At 33.8% G+C, this 19160-nt stretch overlaps 1 protein-coding gene across 2 annotated transcripts in view; it reads right to left on the reverse strand.

The window, feature by feature from the left end:
* Positions 1-19160, reverse strand: part of LOC138702968 (sodium- and chloride-dependent GABA transporter 1-like) — a 135939-nt gene that overhangs the window by 105048 nt on the left and 11731 nt on the right. Inside the window, exon 1 of one of the 2 annotated variants that reach the window (XM_069830407.1) lies at positions 1145-1277. The exons of the other annotated variant lie outside the window; for it this stretch is intronic. The gene's annotated coding sequence lies outside the window, so the exon portion shown is untranslated. Of the gene's footprint in view, positions 1-1144; positions 1278-19160 lie in introns of those variants that run through there. 2 annotated transcript variants of the gene reach the window in all.

The raw sequence follows: 19160 nt of genomic DNA on the forward strand, positions 1-19160 counted from the left end.
CAAATATAAATGATACTCGGGAGGAAATTAAACACAGAATAAATATGGGAAATGCCTGTTATTATTCGGTTGAGAAACTTTTATCACCCAGTCTCCTGTAGAAAAATCTGAAAGTTAGAATTTATAAAACAGTTATATTACCGGTTGTTCTGTATGGTTGTAAAACTTGGCCTCTCACTCTGAGAGAGGAACAGAGATTAAGGGTGTTTGAGAATAAGGTGCTTAGGAAAATATTTAGGGCTAAGAGGGATGAAGTTAGAGGAGAATGGAGAAAGTTACACAACACGGAACTGCACGCATTGTATTCTTCACCTGACATAATTAGGAACATTTAATCCAAATGTTTCAGATGGGCAGTACATGTAGCACGTATGGGCGAACCCAGAAATTCATATAGAATGTTAGTTGGGAGGCTGGAGGGAAAAATACCTTGGGGAGACCGAGACGTGGATGGGAAGATACTATTAAAATGGATTTGAGGGAGGTGGGATATGATGATAGAGAATGGATTAATCTTGCTCAGGATAGGGACCAATGGCGGGCTTATGTGAGGGCGGCAATGAACCTCCGGGTTCCTTAAAAGCCATAGGTAAGGTAAGGTAGGTAAGAAACAACATAGTCTAGGATCTTGTACCTATTCCTTCGGGAAATATTTTCAATGAAACATTTTACAAAATTTAATATTGAAGATAACGATTAAGAAAAAAAAATTCTTGAAGGAATAGGTAAACGGTCCTAGATTATGTTGTTGATGTAGGTCTTTAAAACATTCCAGTAAAAGAATCATGCAGATATTTAATTAATTGTATATTTTATTACCAGTCACGAACGAAAGTCAAAGTCAAAGTTTAGATTTTCGGCGACTTCAAAGCAAAGTTACGATTGAAGTTAACTTTCCTCAATGTGTCGACTGTGAATAGGAAAATGGTGACTTTGTACTTTCCAAAGTCAACTTTGGTCCGAAGTCTCGTCAATGAATACGACCCTAAGAAACCGATACAAATTTAATTTTTCTTTTTGGGAATTTAACTCGGATGATTTGCATTTTTGCTTAGAAATAAGGTCACTCCAGATAAAAAGGAGAAAAATTATCATAATTATAAATGCCTAAGACAAGAATAAATAATCTAGTACAGACTCGTACCTGTATTGTTTCGCTGTAATTGATAGTTCCAGGAATGTATCAGCTGAGTATCGAAGCCATGACCTCGGGACACGCTCGCACGCGACGGAGACACAGGCTTTGGCACGACTAAACAAAATTGCCGCCATGGCTATTCCACTCGTCTTCCTCGTCGCATCGGCGCTTGCGCACTGCGGGGGCAACAGATCCTCTCCGGACTTAATGATGCACGCAATTACGGTCCAGCTGTAAATTGCACGACTGTTCCCATAGCAACCCTATTCCCACGTGGAACGGCCATATCAGAATCTGCACTCTCAGACCTAAGCCCTGTTTTAACCATTCGTGTTTCGCATGTTACTTTACAGAATTGCGGTTCCCAAACTGTGTTCCACAGGACGCCAGTTTACGCGAGATGTTAAGGCCCAATTGTATAAAACTCCCTGACTAAAGATCAACTTTGATCGAAGATCGAAAAGTGAACCGAGTTCAGACACTTCTTCTATTGTATAAAACTTTTCTGCGATCAAATTACCTTGGTTCAAATGCAATCTAAGTTCACGTGAAAAGGATTTGGCAACATCGCATAAACAGGTAAAGTATGTGATGCGCGGACCATGTTATACAGGTTTGTTCAGTGTCGCCAATCTAGCGACTTTAACTCTTTTTCAACAACAATTTCTTTTAACTTTTATATTGCTTAAATAGGGATTTAGTGACCTTTTTAGCACCCCTTAGTGACAAAATTTAATCTTTCTTTGTTGATAATGAGAAATCTAGCGACTTTACAACTACTTTTTGGCGACTTTCCGTATTACACTCTGTTGGAGACATTGGTTTTTTGTGCAATGTAAATAATGGCGGACAATAAGAAAAAGGTTGACTGTTCTCCAAGTTGTTATCATGTTATGGTGTTTGATGCTGCTAAACATAATAAAACTTTATAAAACGCTAATTTTCGTTTAGTAATACAGTTAATTGAACATTATGAATGTACCTATCATATCCATTGCTTGTTATAAACATAATATAATTATAGGTTATGTTATTTGATACTGCTGAACACGATAGAGCCTTATAAAATATAAGAATGTTTGTGTATTAAGGCAAGAAATTGAAAGAAATATATATAAATGTACCTAACATATCTATTAATATTAATAATAATGGATATTTTATTTGCACAATCTGTCCTCGTATATTTCAAACAGAAAAGAAATAACTGAACTTGGATCATCTAACTTAATCGGAGAAATTTCTTCAGTCAAAATTGACTTTAATTTGAGACAAATTAATCTCAGATTAGACTTTATACAACACAAAATTCCAAGTTCAGCTGAAACAAGGATCAATTTAACCTCTGATCTAAGATTAAATGGTTTATACAATCGGCCCTAAGTGCTTCGTAAATAGTCGGAGTTTAAAAAATACGTACAGGGTGGAAGTTAGGGTAAGGTTGCCTATATCGCACCACTTTAGCATTTATAATCTTTATTGAACAATACAGTTTTTATTTTCTACATTCCTTTATAGAAATACATTCCCGGAACATTTACCTTTCATGTAAAAAAGAATCCTTGAATTTTATTTAATATTTTTTAATTAGAATGACATTTTCGAAACACTTGTCAGTGGTGCCATTTAGGCAGCTAGTTTCCTGAATTTACACATCAGTCTTCATTTTTATTTTAAATTTTGGTCTCGCAGTGAATTTTTTTTACTACAGTCACTGTAACTTCTCTCAGGGAAACATTTTTCGTTAGATATGAATGTATAATTTCTTTCGTCAGTTTGTAATACGTAAAATAAAATATCATCAAGTATTTATGTTTTATTTGCGCTAAATAACCATTGTATCTTAAATTCCGAATAAAGATCCATTGATTTTCTGTTGGCTGCCATGTTATGGCTTCGTAGAATATATAAATCAACTTTTTCGTAGAAAGAAAAGTGTATTTGTGTGAAAATAGCCCTCTCCTCTCTCTCTCTCTCTCTCTCTCGCTCTCTCTCTCTCCTTATATAGTATACGTATGTGTGTATGTGTGTGTGTGTGTGTTTTGGTATTGCAGGACTTTCTATTTCTAATCTGCATAATTTAATTCAGGATTAATTAATGTATTATCGACAGGGTTGGAAAAGTAAATTACCTGTACGTATTTTACGTGTAATTTACATGTAAAATACGTAATGTAGAAAACTGTTTTATACATGGAGTAATAAACTAACATTTATTGGTTTTGACAATCTAATCATAAATGACTTCATTCCTTTTAAGTCCTGATAAGAAAAATGTCTGTTGCAGCAGAAAAAAAAATATTGTGATTTTATACTGTAGTTTTCACATACATAGATTATAACATTCGTTCACACTTACTTTCATTCACTCTGATACTTAGAAAAATAACAATGCTTTGCTTATTTCCAGTTTGCTTGTTCGAAAAACCCCACAACACCCTAATTTATTTTTTGGGGGGACTTTAAATATATTATAAAACGCAAATAATAGTCAACAAACCTAACATTTAGCAACTAATATCACTTATTGAATACATTTTGACAATTACAATAAAATTAATTATACTAAGCAGTTTTTATTGATATTCCGAAAGTTTTATTTTTGTTACTTGTGGGTTTTTAAAAATAAACGATTATAGTGATAAAGACCTTTCTGTAGTATAAGAGTTTAAGGTAATTAATATGATTTGAACATAATGTGGTAAATGACTAATCATCAAAGAGTTGGGGAGCATGGCTGAATAGATTTTTGTATGTCAGAACATTAATGAACTTATTTTTACAATCTTCGCTTCCACTCGCATTACTGTCTTTGTTGATCGTAGACCATGTTACAGTTCTGTGTAGAAATCTTTCACTTCATTCAGTATGTACTATAATATCTTTTTAAGGTCTCCATTTTTTAACATTAATTGGTATCTTCGAGTTATAAGCTAGGTAAATTTTCATCACAAACTGAACAAAGAAAGAGTAAAAATAAAAATTTTGAGGTTTTCTACGTATTTTACATTTATTAAGTTAATTACGCATTATTTGCGCGTATTTTACTGTAATGTAAATAACCTTTTTTATACGTAAAGTCCCAACCCTGATTATCGACTGATGTTTTTAGAAAATATATATGAAAATTAAATGGATGACAAACAAACATATACACATGAATATAAATTGCAGACAGTACAAACGATTGCAATAAAAAGTACAAACTTTTATTTCAAAATAATAATGTAGTGATTCAAGTATCGTAAAAATAAATACTGCAAACATTTGAAAACGATTAATGTAGTACAAACATCACAAATGAAAATATATGGGATTCCACCGCTATACACAAAGTAATACACAAGCGTTTTCCTTTGTACCAAATAGAGCAAAACCACGAGCGAATGTTATGATTTGTTGACATGGTAGAGACTCGTTTAACAGATAATTCAGCAGCAAATCAAAAATAAATAAAAATAGAACTAGATTTAATTTCTTTTAAAACATATGAATTCAACCACCAACATTAAACGGGCACAAAAAGCTAGTTCCTCTTCTGACGTGGAAGCTTTTTCTGCGTATCACTCGAGAAAAATTGTAACACAAATAGCAACATTGCCCTTTATGGGAGTTGCGTCGATTCCATTCGCAATGCATTCGTTAGTTGAATTTCATTTTTGTTCATTAATGGCCCACGTCATGTTTATGATACAACATCTATGTATATATAATTTGAACTGGTAATGGAAATTACGGGAAAACGGCTGAACGGATTTTAATAAATGACCCCTCATTTTGAAGCTTGGAACCGAAAGTTTTTTCGGAAAAAATGGTAGTTTTCAGTGAAATGTCAATTTTCCTACATCATTTTCCTTTTTTCCAAAATCCATCTTTCGTCAGTTTTGAGAACTAATTAATTGCATTCACGGCCGACTTGATGTTCGCTTCCTTAAGCGAAGCGAGCATGAAGTCGGCCATGTTGCATTTCAGAATAAAACAAAACACACACTACAATAAACAATAGGCTATTACACGAAGGCCATGACCTACAGGATTGCTGACATAAAGTTCAGACGGCTCAGATTCTTTCCCATCCTAATGCCAATATGTCGATCTCCATTTGTGTAATTTTTTGATAACGTATAAAAATAATTTACAGGTCTGATTCTCTGGTCTGTAGTTTTCCGAGTACAGCTGTGTTTTGGATATTAAGAACTACAAAACTTAAGAATGTTTGATGATATTATTACCATTAAAATGAAATATTATTACCCTGCTATAGTTAATGCAACACATAATGCTATACTGATATATGAAAGTGAAACGTTTTGAGGCTTTATGTAAGTAGAAGCAGAGAAAGAATATTTTATATTAGATCTTCTCATTTCTATAATTTACTGAGTAACGGCTATTGGCCTATATAAACTTATGTTACTGAAAACTATAAAACTTAAGTAAGGTAACAATATTGTTATTAAAAGTGAAATACTTTTACAATTATTAATCAAGTGGTGTGGGTTCTATATGTAATGGCAGTGTGATATAGATATTTATATGTCTGATTCTCTAACTTTCCTTGGTAGTAATTGAGTCATGCTTCCTATTTTAGCTGCGTCTTTAAACTACATCAAAATTTATTTCATATTTCTTTGGTTTAATTGATTAGATTTGTGATCGCTGCCAAGCACAATTTGTTGTAGGGAAAATAGCATGGCATTTCACTTCTTGCTACCATGATGAGTAAGTTTATTTCCCGCAACCAGCAACAAATGAAACACTGAAACTGCTAACAATTTACGATGGACAATTTTATTTAGGGCGCATATAAGATTCTACAACTCTGAAGAAATAACATTCATTGTTACACAAATTAATCCAGCAGTATTTGATAGATCAGTATTGTCTGGAAGAAGCGCAAAAAATTACAATTCATAAGAAAAGACCAAAAGGTATTACTTATTGATAAAATAAGAGACCTACAAGATTTTGTAGTCAGTCTCTTGATAACCTCAGCAAGATCTCTTAGTGGGAAAAAGTGATTCTGCCCTCTACATTTCAGGGTAGTTCACGAAACATGCAGCAGCTATACCAAGATGCTAAGTCTTTTGTTCAAAGCATGACAAACCTTACATTTTCTTAACTTTCACATACAATCCGCAATGACACGAAATAGCTACTGCATTACTCCCACATGAAAAACCCACTGATCACCCTGACATTGTTACTAGCGATTTCGCATTGAAACTCAAGAACTGAAGACGGATAGGTTCAAGGAAAAGTGTTTGGCATAAAAAAACATTCAGAGGGAGTATGTTTCACTATTATGGAAGCAAATAACTATCAAAATGTCTGGTATTCTTCATTGAAAATAAATCTGAACAATTTTTATTTGAACTTTTTATGGACTTAGTTTGCAGCAATTGCTGCACAAGCCACTAGTTAAATAGATTGCGCAAACTATATGTATTTTGTTAGCGGATCCATGCTCATTTCTTTTTACATTTTAAGAGGTTAGGTGTATCGCAGAATTTTCTGAAACTATCTAGCCATCCGAGATGTTGTCTCTTTACATAGCCTTCCAAAAATAACGATGATGTATAATTATTAATAAGTGAATAGGTAATGTGTTTTGATGCTTCTTTAGTTCAGTGATTCATATATTTATACAAGGAGGCCGTGTAAAAATAGCTAACAATGAGAGATATGTGGTATGGGTGTAATATAGACTTCCAAATCATTCACAAGTAACTTTTTTTATCGTAGAAAGGCTTAACGAAATATTAAACTTAATTCCTGTATTTTAATCAATATGTAGTAAAAATGCAAACATGGATAGTTGCCCACCACTAGGATCGCTACTATCGCCTCATCATCGCAGATCTCTCTCCTAGCAGCCGACAAAATATGTTACACTTTCGTTGTGTTCTTTTGGAAAAATTAACACTTTCCTTCCATTTTTGAAATATTAAATACATAAAGTTAATTTATTATTTTAATGAAGTATATTAAATTCCACCATAAACTCGAAGATACCTGCAAGAAATAGGTTAGTAATGTTAATATTATTTTTGTTTGTGCAAAACGAAGTGAAATGTACTATAATCGCTTCACTCATTCAAGATTATAGCGATAATTAACTATGAAACCAATAAATATTAATTTGCATTTCCCTTTACAACAATAATAATGGAAATATGAATTAATGGATTAACTTACGTGTACCGGTACTTGTAGTGTAGACTTACGTAGTTAAAGTGGGATGAGGTTAAGCAATAATAATCACACCAGAATTGGAAATAAAACGTGATTAATAAATTTTATTGTAACAGACTTTTTCTACGTCTGTAGTAAAGTAACAAATAAAAATAACAACAAAATTAACAGCTATAATTAAAAACATATCATTTGAAAAAAAAAAGTAGGTCTAAGCAATAATAATCCCATCAGAATTGAAAATAAAACGTGATCTTTATTTTTTCATTAAAACAAACTTAATTTTTCTACGTTTCAAGTAAAATATTATTATTCCAATTATTGTATTTTAGCCATTAACATTTTCATTACAACCAATAACGAACATTTCACAAGCATCAATGTGAAATACGCAACGAGCTAGCACTCGATGGAAATACGATTCAGTCCAAAGTCGACCGTGGACAGTCTATTGTTTCTAGTTGCTAACCGCTTGGAGCGCTTTATCACGAGATTTGCAAAAAATCACCTCAAGCTTCGTGACTGTATATAGTAGACTGTGGTATAATATTGTAGAAATTATCTGTTCATGATTACAAGAATTAGGCGTAGCCTCCTTATCAAGAACTGGCACACAATAACATTCTGTAACATACTGTAGGCTTATAATAATAATAATAATAATAATAATAATAATAATAATAATAATAATAATAATAATAGTAATAATAATAATAGTTTTTATTTAACCTGGCAGACTTAAGATCATAGGACCTTCTCTAAATACTCAACTCACTCTACTGGTAAATAGGATAGTTGATTTCTCACTGCCTAATTCGTTAATTGAGTTTCTGTCTGATTGGATGATTGCCTAATTGAATGTCTCTTTATGAAAGAGTGATGGAGCGGAGAAAAATTCTCTCCGGCGCCGGGATTTGAACCCGGGTTTTCAGCTCTACGTGCTGATGCTGATGCTGATGACGCAGAATATCTGCATGGAAATATCATATGTACTTCGGTACATCAATATATATATGAATGTCTCTTTGCCTGCCTGCTTGGTCGTTGATTTTCCGTCAAATCAGCGCCAAATAATGTATTTACTTCCATATTAGATCTCTCTTTTCTCTTTTTCAATGCAAAAAAGTATGGGGAGTTTTATATGGGCATAAGTAAAATAGAATATGGAAATAGGCTAAAGTTTTTAAAGTTAGATAATAGTAGGTCTAAATATACAGGGTGATTCAAGAGGATTTACCGTCCCTTAGGAACCTACTTACAAAGACATTTTGAGCCAAAAACTGTAATATAAACATTTGTCCTAATCTCAATATTTTCAGAGCTACACTAATTTGAAGTTGTTTGTAAAATACAATTATTCTTGAGTTTTTAGGGTAAAAGAATAGTACAGATAAAGAATGAACTATTCAGGAGTATCATTTCTTTAATTAGCTAGTATTCTGAAGCTAAAAATATGTTGCGAATTCCATAGTTGCTTCGTACAATTTTTTTCTTTCGATTTTTAACTATAAAATTATATTTTCTTACGCATTTATCATAACTGTTACAAATCACCCCATCCTTGTAAATTATTTAATACTGTACATTAGGATGCATAATTAAACTGTAAAGAATCAAGTTCCTAAAGTCCTATGATTTGTAACAATTTTTATGATAAGTGCGTAAGAATGATGTCATTTTTAGTTAAAAATTGAAAAATAAAATTTGTACAATGTAATTAACAACACACATTTAGCTTCAGAACACTAGCCAATTAAAGAAATGGCACTCGTGAATAGTTCATTCTTTATTTGTAATACACTCAGGGACCAAAAAAAAAACCGGACAGTTCTATATTTGCTTGTATTTTGTTACCAATTATTTCAAAATGAAACAAAACCCATTTAAACAAAATAATGTTTCATTTAGCACCTTATACGACAACATTTGAAAAAAAAATCTCTGATGAGAAAATTTACAAAAAATTACAAAGGGCGTATAACTATGGCATCGTTTGGTCTAACTGTTTTTTCTTTTATGGTGCCTTAAACATTAAAAACTCTTTTTAGTAACGGGTATTACCACCTCTGGCTTGAATAACTGCATCCATACGTCTTGGCATGCTCTCAATTTGGTTAGTAATGTCTTCTTGAGGAATAAGTTCCCATTCTTCGCCAAGTGCTCGCCTCAACTCTTGTAACGATTCTGGTCTCGGTCATCTATTCTTAACACGCCGTCCTAGCATGCCCCACACTTGTTCAATTGGGTTCATGACTCCTTACTGGCCATGGAAGAACATGGATTCCCACTTCTTGGAGATAATCTCCGACCGCATGGGCAATATGCGGCCGTGCATTATCATGCATTAAAACAAAATTATCGCCTACAAATTGACCAAATGGCACAACATGATCAGCCAAACATTCATTTATATACCTATCAGCTGTCAGTCTTCCATTTTCAACAAAAACCAACTCTGTACGAGCATCCGTACACACTCCTGCCCAAACCATCACTCCACCACCTCCATACGGCACATTTTCGGAAATGCAACACTGTGAAAATCGTTCTCCCCTCCTTCTCCAAACTCTTTCACGTCCATCAGGAGAGCACAGATTGAAACGGGACTCATCGGTGAACAGAACACAGCTCCACTGTCCATTTCTGCAATCCCTGTGATCATTTGCAAAACGCCGTCGTTCAACTCGATGCATCCTGAGAAGTCTGGGACCAGTTGCAGGTCTACTTGATATCAGTCCACTTGCTTTCAACCTCCTTCTAACTGTTTTGGCCGAAATTGGGCGTCCATGCATGTTAACAAATTGCCGGGCTACACTCGTAGCTGGCAGGTTGCGCTCCCTAAGAACTCTCAACACCATATACCTGTCTTCATTTGGATTTGTAGCTCTTGGACGACCCGAACCTGGTCTCTCTATACCGTTTTATGGCATCATGGGTTGTGCTTCTAACCATATTCATAACATTTGCAATGTAACGTACACTGCGTCCATCATCGTAAAGGGCTACAGCTCGAACCACATCTTCAGGTCGCATCTTGTTTTAAGACAAATGTTACAACCCCACTTAAACTCAGAAAATGTAAAAATAAAGAATTAACGAATGATAACGATAATGAAGCACAAAATGGTTGAGACAAAATTGTTATAGCTGAGAATCCGAAAGCAAAATTGGAATATTTGGTTGTAATGGCTTGTTTATAAAACAAAAACAATCAACAATGTATACACGTCTCCATAACAACAGATGGCTACCATAATATTGTATGATAAGATAATGTTTTGCAAAATACCAGCAAATATTAAAGTGTCCAGTTTTTTTTTGTCCCTGAGTGTATTTTTTTATCCGTAAAACTAAAGAAAAAGATATTTTATTCATAACTTCAAATTAATTTAACTCTGAAAATATTGAGATTAGGACAAAAGTTTATATCACATTTTTTGTCCAGAACGTCTTAGGAAATAAGCTCCGTAAGGGACGGTAAATCCTCGTGAATCACCCCGTAGAAATTTATTTGAAAATGTCAATACATTTTCTCCCTGAAGTCAAACATATTCAAATCCAATGACACAGAGTAACTTGCTCCCCTGCTGTTCACTTTCACATTCACACCTGTTGGTGCATGAACGGTAAAAAATAAATAAAAGGTTTGAATGAAATTACAACAGGAAGTTTGGTGACTTAATGTCGTAAATCGTGTTTTAGTGTGATGAAAAGGTGTTTAGTGGATCATAGATATAGAGATCAGGTAGGAAGTTATAAAATTGAAAAAAAAAAAAAAGTTTGGAAATTAAAAAGTGGCTAGTTAATAAATATAGTTATCGATTGAAGTTTACTGTAAAGAAGTAAATCTTCGAAAGTGATGTAGTGAAGTTATAAAAGATGATATTAGTGATAATATTTACCATTTTCTATGGTTTTTTCTGAGTGTTAATTGTGGTTAAGAAATAAATTATCAAACTAAAGTGAACTAGATACTCATGTCAAGATTTAATAAGATTATAATGACGTGTATTAGGTAGAAAAAAGATCCCAATGAGTATAACCGGGTGAAGTGTTACGAGTTAGATGTATGCCCACGTGCATCAACGTCGGTTAGTGTAAGCACCAGTTAAAATTGTCATCTAACCTCTGGTTAAGCATTTTTACAGTGGATCGACCTCGGTTACGACTTAAATAGGAGGTTAACCACAGTAATCTATAACCGGCCATTTTCGAGCGGTTAAAGGAGATAACCAGTGATTAGTAGAGCAAGTAAAGCAAAATGGCGGCCAGGGCCACAGATATTTACTTCGAAGATGATTATTATTGTACAGTACTTGAATTACTTGGATAGAGCGTGGGCGTGAAGTTTCTTTGGTGGAAAGAGAGAATCTTTACGAGGAATTAGGTGACAGAAAATTTCAGGAGGGAGTTTGTTTATCAAAATCTACAAATGGCTCACTTGCAATAACTCAAAAACAGTCATATTTCTTCTGTTGATCAGCTCCTTATGTTAATATTCTATGCAACTGTTATTTTCTGTATTTTAAGAGGGGATACTTGAATATCTCTTTCTCTGTCACTGGCTGAACAAAGAGAGGTTATGGATGGATCTTAGGATAATGAACAGTAACCTGATGTAAATGGGATCTTGGGTCGTACACACATTTCTACTAATCTTCTGCATCCTTTTCCTTTATGGATATTCCTTCTTTATTATATAATATATTTAAATCTATTAAGTAAGTCTATCGATACTTAACCTCACATTGGGATATAATCATTTTTGAATTCAATTTTCTATTTTGTACGATTTTAACCTAACAGCAATGAAAAACAAAGAAATGCAACTCGCAAATATAACAGCGCCCAAAGGCAAACAAATGCAACGCGAAAATGTAGGACATGTTCACTTCGATGTAGAACGGAGTGAGCGCAGTCGTTTTTAGATGTTGACTATTATCTTTGCTGTGGTATGGATGCTTTCCTTTAGTCATTTTGTAGAAACAGTGTACCATCATAGACTTTGCTCTGGTTAAATGAAGTGTCAGCTAACTATGTTTAAGTAATCGGTGATTATGAATGGTGCACAGAAATTACATTTTAACCACAGTTACTGTTTAACCGTCGTTTCGTAATCTATGATTACTGCGTTTTTAACCGATGTTGATGCACTTCGCCAGTAATGTAGAAAGACGGAATTATGTACAAATTTAGTTAGCAAGATTAGAATGCTGAAAGGAACGTAAGTGTGGAACGAACAGATGGTGGACAGTTAAGATCAATAAGAAGAAATTGACTGTTTGGAGTTAAGTTAATAGCGATAGTAGATGAGTTATTAGTTTAACAAGCCGTCAGGATTGCATGCTAATTGTAGGTATATGTAATAGAAAGTTATGGTGAAACCCGTATACATAAGTTGTGGTACACCATAACTAATATATAAATGTTGATGACAAATAATTATCTATCTATCTAAATATGTCAACATTCACACCTGATATAGATTGCTTTCTCTGAATGACTGACTTCGGAAGTACGGTATACGAAAACCGATACCATCAGTAGAAGACGAAAAAGAATTTGTCTGTGTCAATGAAAGAACTAACGTACGGTAGGTACGTAGTTTGAGGATAAAAGTAGGAAGAGACATGTTGTTTCTCTTTGTCAACGTGGAGACAAATGGAGGACTAACGAGATAACGGGACAGAATGCTTTCAGAAGCGGGTTTTACAGATGTTTTATTGTATCTCTGCCCGTGAATGAGTTGAGTTTGAAGTGGCTTATTTTGATCGAGGGCATCAGAGCGCTAAAAAGCAAAACAAAGAATGGTATGCATAACGTTTAGCATTACCTTTTGCTTCGACTGTAGAAGATACTTAAACTAGAAGTATTTACTTCGTTTTGTATGCATAAAACTGATACTACTACTACTACGAAGTATGTACTACACGGCGGTAGTACAAACTATCAAGACTATTCGATCATATCGATTATCGACAGTACTTCGGGTTTATCCGCTAAGATTCGTTAGTTTTCGCCTTCCGTGTATTAATGTTAATTTCTTTGTGGGAAAAATTGATTGTTGTCCTCAAAATCTGGTTAGTATGACACTAAAAAGGACAATTACGATGCGATGGGAAGTGTAGAAGAGAGAGCATGAGAACAACTGCTGTTTGTTAATTTACTAGACAAATACCCAGAATTATTAAACAAGTCAAAACTCCGCCGCAAGAAATGATGAAGAAAAAGCCAGCCAGGCTATGAAAGTTGAGGTGGAAGTTTGCAGCGGGAAAAAAAGGACGAAAAGCGAATTATGAAGAAAATAAATAACAAGTAAAGTAAAAATCAGACATAAATCAGACGGGCCCAAAATGTTAGTCATTAAATTTACATGTAACCTAAAATATTGTACGCACACGGAGTTTTTTCACGTAAATTAAATGTATTATAAATACATCATAGCGACACCTAAGAATGAAAACCTCGTAAGTCGACTTTTTTTCGAAAATGCGATTTTCACTCAAATTTATAGGAAAGCCCGTGCTCTTATGTTGTACAATTGCAAAATTTTCATTTTTAATTTTTTTCATGAAATAAGAGAAAAATTGAAAACCAAGTATCTCTTTATGCTTTAATTTTAAAATGAAAAGCGCGTATCTCTAGTCATTATAGAAAATCCGACTTACGAGCCATCTATTTGAATGTGAAAACCTTGTATGTCGAAATCATATAGAATTCCCGACTTACGATCCATCTATTTAAATGTGAAAACCTTGTATGTCGATTTTTTGCTCTCCTGTAAAATTTAGAAAATTAGACATACGAGGTTTTCATTCTTAGGTGTCGAAGAATCATTTTGCTAAAAATATATTATTTTAAATAACAACAAAAATAACGGACAAATAAAATTCCAGTTATTGTAGGATTTTCTAGCGCGAATTTGCATAAATTCTGTCATATTAAACCATACAAATGCTTATGTTGAGCTAACAAAGTCTCAAACACTGCAGACTACGATTTTTCTTAGTTTACACTTAGAAGTAGAAGGATATACTTCCTGTTATGCATATAAATACCGGTTTATACTACGAATTCTAGCATAAACAAAAACGGCCTTCCAGATCAACTTTCTGCTACGCAGGAAAGACTTCAGTATGGGTTTTATACATAAAGACCGTAGTATATATTACGAAAACTTTAGCAACCGCATTTACTTCAACTTTATGCATACCACCCAAAAGATATCTGGTTGCCTTCACTCCAATGCTCTAGTCACTGCTTGCTTGAGTGTTAGGTGAGAGTTTAGTCCTACTATTTCTCACAGATTAGTACAACCTTTTGCTATCTCTCTTCCTCGTAACTGCGAACTGTGACGTTGCACAGAGGCAGAGATATAATACGAGATCTGTACCTTGCAATCTTTCCGTGTGCATCTGTGATTGATAATGCACAATAATTTGCAAAAATCTTAGGCAGGATTTCATAACCTAGAGCCTTGTATTGTACATATATCGAAGGTGTCTAATATGCAAACATAACATCCATTTTTTTCCTTTTTAAATTTGCTCTTAAGGCAGAGGAGGTCTTATATGCGAGGGATCTAACAAACTAGTAAATATGGTACCTACGTATATGTAGTGTTATTGTGCGTTACGTCTTATCAGCACTTAGCGGTATAATACAACTTTATTGTTATGGAAGGGTGTAAACACTATCGTAAAGTACACTATAATATGTAAGTCACTGAATTTCTAACCTAAATTGTTATGGCTATGCCATTCCACCGTTATCTCGAAGCCCATGTACGCAGCGTTAAACGGAAATGATAAATGACATCTAGTCACTATCGAGTATGGCACGGCAGCAATTCTGCAAGCCTTCATTCTTCATCAGCATAGAAGGCGATAAACGTAAAGAAAACTAAATTTTATTTTTATAATTTATTTCTTTTCATTTCCTCTGTCGTCTTCACTTTCTCCTCTCATCACCTTTCGCTTTTATTCTCCTTTGAGTCCTCATTCTCAAATTTCTATTCCTATTTCTCCCTTTTTCCCCTCCCTCTCTTCTTATTCTCCTGTTCCTCACCCTTTCTTCCTCTTAATCATCATTATTTTCCTCCATGTCTTATTCTAGCTTCTATTTCTTCTCTCGTTCGTCTTATTTTTCTTCGTAATCATTTGCCTTTTTATTTCTCTCCTTCGTAAACGTTTGATATGAAAATTTATTATGCAACAGTCCTAGGAATGAATGAAAGAGGGAAAGAGGCTGAATTATCAATTAAAAGTACACGATGATTATCGCGACCTTACTTTAATCTTCTTAACCTTTATATGAGCTCCTAGCCTAAAGGTCACTCGTCTCACCTCGTTTTCACTGTCCCACTTACGAGACTTGAGTAAATCAATTGCAGAATAATAATAATAATAATAATAATAATAATAATAATAATAATAATAATAATAATAATAATCTTACTTACAAATGGTTTTTAAGGAACCCGCAGGTTCATTGCCGTCCTCACATAAGCCCGCCATTGGTCCCTATCCTGTGCAAGATTAATCCAGTCTCTATCATCATATTCCACCTCCCTCAAATCCATTTTAATATTATCCTACCATATACGTCTCGGTTTCCCCAAAGGTATTTTCCCCTCCGGTCTCCCAACTAACACTCTATATGCATACATTTCTGGATTTGCCCATATGTGCTACATTCCCTGTCCATCTTAAACGTCTGGATTTAATGTTCCTAATTATGTCAGGTGAAGAATACAATGCATGGAGTTCTGTGTTGTGTAACTTTCTCCATTCTCTTGTAACTTCATCCCTCTTAACCCCAAATATTTTCCTAAGAACCTTATTCTCAAACACCCTTAATCTCTGTTTCTCTCTCAAAGTGAGAGTCCAAGTTTCACAACCATACAGGACAACCGGTAATATAACTGTTTTATAAATTCTATCTTTCAGATTTTTTTTGACAGCAGACTAGAAGACAAAAGCTTCTCAACCGAATAATAACAGGCATTTCCCATATTTATTCTGTGTTTAATTTTCTCTCGAGTGTCATCTATATTTGTTACTGTTGCTCCAAGATATTTGAATTTTTCCACCTCTTCGAAGGATAAATCTCCAATTTTTATATTTCTATTTCGTAGAATATTCTGGTCACGAGATATAATCATATAGTTTGTCTTTTCGGGGTTTACTTTCAAACCTAAGACTTTACTTACTTCAAGTAAAATTTCCGTGTTTTCTCTAATCGTTTGTGGATTTTCTCCTAACATATTCAGGTCATCCGCGTAGACAAGAAGCTATTAACATCTAACTCTTTCTCAACTTCGTCGGAGCTTCCTAAAGTGGCAAACCTATTTGAAATTTCGACCCGATATTTAACTTATTTAAATAATAATAATAATAATAATAATAATAATAATAATAATCTATACTAATATATTATTAGTAGCCGAAAATTTTCTGGTAATTTTCGATTTTCCAAAAATAATTGGCACTAACATATATAATTAACCACCCTGAAACCGAAAATCGCTTTTTTGAAATTTTTGTTTGTATGTATGTATGTCTGTCTGTATGTATGTCTGTCTGTATGTTTGTTACCTTTTCACGCGATAATGGCTGAACCGATTTCGATGAAAATTGGAATATAAATTAAGATCGTTGTAACTTAGATTTTAGGCTATATGGCATTCAAAATACTTTATTTAAAAGGGGGGTTATAAGGGGGCCTGAATTAAATAAATCGAAATATCTCGCTTATTATTGATTTTTGTGAAAAATGTTACATAACAAACGTTTCTTTAAAAATGATTTCCGATAAGTTTTATTCTTTACAAAATTTTGATAGGACTGATATTTAATGAGATAAATGAGTTTTAAAATTAAAATAACGCCATCTAAGACGGTGCAATGAATTAAGAACAAATGATTTCGTCTATAAGGGGCCTTGGACAACAACAATCGAAACAGGGGCCTTGGACATCAACAATCGAATGCTATTAAACATAGCCTACAGAGAATGTTTCTGTGTTTGTATGAAGTAATATCAGATGCTAAATTAACCGATTTGTATAATTAATTATTATTTCACCATTGGAAAGTGTAGTTTCTCTAGATGGACATAATGCTATAATGTTATTACAGTAGCGTCTGAGTAAATCGAGGACAGGTAAGATTAAAATAGCTTCTTATGCACAAAAATTTGATAGCTATTTTGTACATTCATTTTCTGTATTTCTTAAAATAATATTTATGTACACTCATTTTAATCTCAGAGAATTAACGAACAACGAGAGTGTATTGATTTAGTATGCAGTAATAGTACGTTAGCTTAGCAATCCATTATTTTATAATTCAAATTTTAACTATGCTGAATTGAATCGTGTTAAAATACATAAAATATATATGCAATAAATGCAATGCAAAAAAATTGGGTAATGAGCGAAGCAGATTATCTTGCGCTGTTGTAAAAGTTGTTCCCTGGATCAAACGTCCTATTTTAATTATGTAATTACTTTATATTTATTTCTAACAGGTGCAGCGGAGCGCACGGGTACGGCTAGTAATAATAATAATAGTATAGTGTATTTGGGTACGATGTCAGACATTGAAGATGAACTCCGAGCAAGAATTTGCATTCTCCCCGCAGATGTCGCATATTGCGTTGCCGAGCCTGTATCCAGACAATTGCCGGTTCATTAAGTGACACCCTCCCCTTGTCTACTGCAACACGTCTAACTTATCTCATGGCCTACTTAATTACCATGTAGGGTAGTTCAACTGGCGTTACGTAAGAGAATCGGACGTGACAATAGTCGATACTCTCTGGGCGAGCATACCAATTAGCGTACACTAGCATCTCTGTCTGTGCTCCCTTGTATAATTACAGCAAATTCAAACCGATCCGAGAAACAAACATTTAATTTTGCAAGACATTCAGGTTTCATGTAACACCGCGATTGCCATGGGAACGGACTAGCGTAGGAAGGTATTCGCTAGCCTGGTTTGACAAGGTTCTAACTGCAAAAGCCATTATTCTGAGAAAATTGAGTTTAAAGTTTCATTATGCTATAACTTTTTTATTTATGAATATTTTTCGAAATAATTTTATGTACCTTCTTAGATATCAATGGAAAGTAGTTTTAATGAGTTCTCTTTAAAAAATTTCTTTTTAAATCGTAGAATCTGAGGTAGCGAAAATGCAGTTAGAACCTTGTCACTTTAAATTTGACGCTTCAGGAAAGTTGCAAAGTGCACATAGAACCTTGTCAAAACTAACTTTTTAATCACTATTCAAAAAATGTGTTAGTTACAACTCCAGATTATAGGGACAAAAAAATTAAAACACCGTAAATCTATGTTGGAAAAAGAACATTATGGTATCAACTATAAAATAATATTGGATTGTGACACTATTTCAAACAAAAATGTATTTAGTCTATACTAAGTGTGTTGGATAGTACTAACTTGTCTTGCTGAGCCATGAAAGGGATAGCTGCTTTGTGTCCTTTTTCAAATCTGAGAGTTCAATCTTCTTATTTTGGATTTTTGGTTTGATATTCAAAATACGTATTGATGCTGTGGAACAGGCTTCAATACTCCTCTGTGTTCATTAAAATTTATATTAGCAACTTCTTTTGTTCATCTGTCTCATGTGTTAATTTGTATTTGATTTCATGATAAGGCGTATGTTTTTGTGAATTTCACAGTAGCTAGTTGGGAGAATAGAACAGTCTTGTAGGCCCTAATTTAATAGCTTTACAGTTGCTGAAAAATCCTTGATATCTTCTGCTCACATTTGTATTACCCGATAAGAGTTACGACGGTTCACC

Source organism: Periplaneta americana, chromosome 7, assembly GCF_040183065.1.
Source record: "Periplaneta americana isolate PAMFEO1 chromosome 7, P.americana_PAMFEO1_priV1, whole genome shotgun sequence".
Classification (NCBI taxonomy): Eukaryota; Metazoa; Arthropoda; class Insecta; order Blattodea; family Blattidae; genus Periplaneta; species Periplaneta americana.